Genomic DNA, 4,305 nt, shown 5'->3' on the forward strand with positions numbered 1-4,305 from the left:
TGATGGGGAGCTCTAGTTTCAAACAGTCTCAGAGCTGCGAGAGCACTTTGAGGAAGGAGACTGAAACTGGGCTTACTGCCTTCCTGGGGGACAAGGAGACATGTCCATTTTGGGGCCCCCTTTTCGTTCTCACTCCAGATGGAAGCTTGCTGGGGACAGGGATGCCCTCGGGCCCAAAAGGAGGCCAGGGCTTCTAGATGAGCTGCCTGCTCTCCTAGGATTTGCTCATCAGCCAGTCCCGTGGCCCCACTGGAGTGAGGAGAGAGTGACACAGGGTCTGCTGTGAGTGAGGGCTTGGTCTGCTGGTGACACCCCCATCCCTGCACTCTTGGCCAGATCCAGGCTGGTCCTGGGCACTCCTGCCTCTTCTCTCTCCCACCTGGTCCTCCTCCTCTTCATCCTCATCCAATACAGAAGTGCTAGAAGAGAGAAGAGGGTGTGTGTGGGGGGGTGGGGGGTGGGGGTGAGGTGTGAAAAAATGGAGCCTAGATGCTGAGACAACTATTATGTGGGTGCTTTCTTTTGAGAAGTAACTGCAGGGAACAATAGTGGAAGACCAGGAAAGTCAGCCAGGGAAGGAGGGAGGTCTCAGAATTATCCCACAGAAAGAGAGTAGTATCTATCTACTATTTCTGCCTGGCATCGGTCCAGGTGTCCCTGGGCACCTCCAGCTGTTCTGATGTGTAAGTGCTGTGTAGGCTTCTGCAGGCTTCCCTCACTGGGGTGATAGAAAAGCCCCAGGACAAAAAGGTGCAGCCAAAGGGAGAGGCAGTCAGGTGACACTCACTAAAACTGGTTACCATGGCAACGGCTGTAGTGAAGGTGGGCCTAGAGGATATGAGGGGGGGCCACAGAAGGTGGTTTAGCTTTCAGGAAGCAGACAGCCACCCTGGCTGGCGGCTCAGGCAAAGAAGCGGGGCTGGGGGCAGGGATCTTGTAAAAGGAGAAGGCTGTCTTGTGAGAGAGAGGAGCAGGTCTCAGGGGCATCCCTGGGTGGAGGACCTCAGAGAGATGGATGTACCAGAAGCTGGAAAGTCAAAGATGGGGCCTGAAGCTTTCTGAGTGCCCAGCCTACTCGTTGCTTCCCACAGGGCTGGCTTCTCACTCTTCTTTCTTCTTTCTTTCTTTCTTTCTCTTTCTTTCTTTCTTTCTTTCTTTCTTTCTTTCTTTCTTTCTTTCTTTCTTTCTTTCTTTCTTTCTTTCTCTTTCTTTCTTTCTTTCTTTCTTTCTTTCTTTCTTTCTTTCTTTCTTTCTTTCTTTCTTTCTTTCTTTCTTTCTTTCTTCTTTCTTTCTTTCTTNTTCTTTCTTTCTTTCTTCTTTCTTTCTTTCTTTCTTTCTTTCTTTCTTTCTTTCTTTCTTTCTTTCTTATTATTATTAGTTTCAGGTGTACAGAACAATGCAATAGTTATCCTTTTCACCTCTCAAAAGAAACAACCCCTCTCCCCCATCTACTACCCTCCCACCCCCAATATCATACTTATCTATTACAATTCCATTGAGTCCATTCCCACACTCTACTCCACATCCTGTGTCTATATGTATATAAATTATAGTTGACATACACTATTATTCAACATCAGCTTCAAAGATACAGTGGTCAGGCCTCTACACCGTCTATGAAGTGGTCTCCATAACAAGACATGAGTCCATTCTCACTGTTTTTTAATCAGCCTCTGCAGCCGACTCATCTTACACAGAGCCCAGCATGCCTGCTCCTGTCTCAACTCAATATGGCCCCTCCAGTCAAGGATTCTTGAAAAATACTTGGTATGAAGATAAAGAGACACACAGCGGAAGATAAGGAGACCAGGTACAGGGTGATTGCAGCAGACGAAGCGAGACCATGAGCAGGGGTGATAATAAAATCCTTAGCTACAAGCCCAGACCCTGACTGGTCACACTGGGCTGTGTGCACCTGGTGGGACCTTACCTGTACTTGAGCACATCCAGTGTGGGAGCAGAAAGATGGAGCAGGGCCATGGGTTAGAAGATAAAAGCAGCAGACACATGTGGAGGCTGGTTGGATGTTAGGAAGAATGAATGACATGTAGAGCGCGGCCCCTGGTTCTGTCAGGATCCCACCAGCTGAGACTGGGATGGGAGGTCCAGGGGTTGTTCTCCTCGGGATGTATGGGGTATGAGGGTGGAGTGTATGAGTCCAGCCAGTAGTCAGATCCTATAACTCGGCTCAGGGGAGGGGAGGCTGAGGTCCTTCAGTCATAGGAGGCACTTCAGATCGCAGGAGTGTGTGAGGCCATCATGGGCATGCAGGGGGAGGGGAACCTCACCTGGAGGAGGATCAGAGACAGTCCTCTGTCCAAGAGACTTTCCAGAATGAAGGCGGTGCCTCACAGAGCCCAACGAGGCAGAGCTGCTGAAGGAGGCAGGACACCCCCACCTAAAACTGATTCATATGTTGATGGTGCCCTAGTTTATCACGCGTGATGGTGCCTTCCAGAGGTGTAGGTTGTCATGTGGCCAAGAGGCAGGCTGGGCAAGCGGGGCCAAGCACGTGAATGCTCAGACATCTCCAGAGCCTTCCTTTTTGTTTCGGCCAGACTTGGCAGCACGTCGGGTCAGTGTGGCCATGGGCGATGGTCATGTCTCTGCCCTTGGTCTCTGAGGACCCAGACTCTGTCCTGTGTCTTCAGCGAAGCCTTCCCTGGGTAGCCAGGGCCTGGGCAGCCCCCTAGCTAGTGTTCTGGTGACACTAGTCATCATGAGACCTCAGCCACTGCTCTGCAAGGCTGTGATGGGATGCACATGTGTATCTTGCACCAATCTGAAGGCAGTCTGGGTAGAAATGCTTCAAGCAGGGCATTCCTTCAGTTTGTGTGAATCTCTCTGGTCACCTTCCTGATTTGGGGGCAGGGAGACAGGCATTAAAATCCAGGGAGGCTGTCAATTGGAATTTGGTAGGTCAGTTTGGTAGAGAACTGAACAGCAGATGAGAGGTGTTTGGTCTCCACCTCACCAAGGTCACAAAGCCGGCTAGAGGCAGGTCTGGGGCTAGAACCTGGCTCCTGATTCTTGGGCTTATTTTTCTCCCTCTCCCTCGTTAGGGCTCCACTCCCTGTGGGTGCCGGGAGCCTTGCCTCAGCCCTGAGCCCTGGCAGCGCGAACGCTGGCCTGAGTTCTCACAAGTGGGTGCAGGCCACTCTAGGCACGGTGAGCAGTTTCTCCCAGTCTGGCTGCAGGGACTTCACCCCCAGGCCACCAAACCCCAGCCTGCAGGCATTGAGCAGAGGCATACCAGCAGATGGGAGGACTTTTTGTTCTGTTGACTCAAAGAGTTGGTTGCCACTTGAGTGGGGGCAGTGGCCTACGGGGCAATCTGAGGCACTATCATCACAGGCCACAAAGGGACGGCCGAAAAACCACGGTGTCCGTGGGGGACATTATTCTATGGTTTTGAGTCAGGTTTCAGGGATCAAAAACACATATGGGGTCCTCTGTATTATTAATGTATTGTCACGATATGCAGGAAGTCGTATGGAGACACTGTCAAACATGACCCAGACAGGCCTTCCTGAGTCAGGAATGTAGCATTGGGCCAGACTGCCGAGGTTTGCATTCCATCTGCACCACTTTGCCACCTTCCAAGGGGAGTTGCTTCATGGCTGTCTGACTCAGTTTCCCCATCTGTGAAATGAGCATGAAAACAGTTTCTGCTTCAAAAGGCTGGTGTAGAAACAAAATTGAGGCAATGTGGGTAAAGCACTAAGCGTGGCCTGAGCTGAGTGAGCACTTACTACTTCATACATACTTGCCTGCATCACAGACGAGGTTGCCGCAGAATTCTAGGGCCTGGGGATGCACGCCTCCCTCATTGAGCCGTTCTCTACTTTTGCTCCCCTCTGCATCCCTCATGGCCACTGTCTCACTTTGTCTTGTATGTAGTTCCTGTGGAGGGAAACTTATTTATTTATTTTTTTTAAAGATTTTATTGGGGAATTGGGGAAGGGGAGCAGACAAGTTGCTGTTCTTTAATTCTTCAGTCTAGTTGTGGAGGACGTTGCCTCACTGGCCCATGTTGGTATTATCATTGCGCCCTTCCCGGGTGAGGCAGATCGGTCGCCGGCCTCTGGATGGCCGCTCACGGCAGCTCTTGGCATCTCACACTGGCTGCCGGCCATTCATGCTGGCTGCCAGTCACACACGGTAGCTTATGGCAGCCCACTGCAGCAGGGGCTGCAACCTACACCGTCACCAGCGACTCACGGCAGCCCAGCTCCAGGTCGAGCTGTTGTTCACCATCTTAGCTGTAGAGGGCAGTGTCACTGGCCCTCATGTGGGATCCGAACC

The sequence above is a fragment of the Hipposideros armiger genome, unplaced genomic scaffold (genome assembly GCF_001890085.2).
Source record: "Hipposideros armiger isolate ML-2016 unplaced genomic scaffold, ASM189008v1 scaffold_406, whole genome shotgun sequence".
Lineage (NCBI taxonomy): Eukaryota > Metazoa > Chordata > Mammalia > Chiroptera > Hipposideridae > Hipposideros > Hipposideros armiger.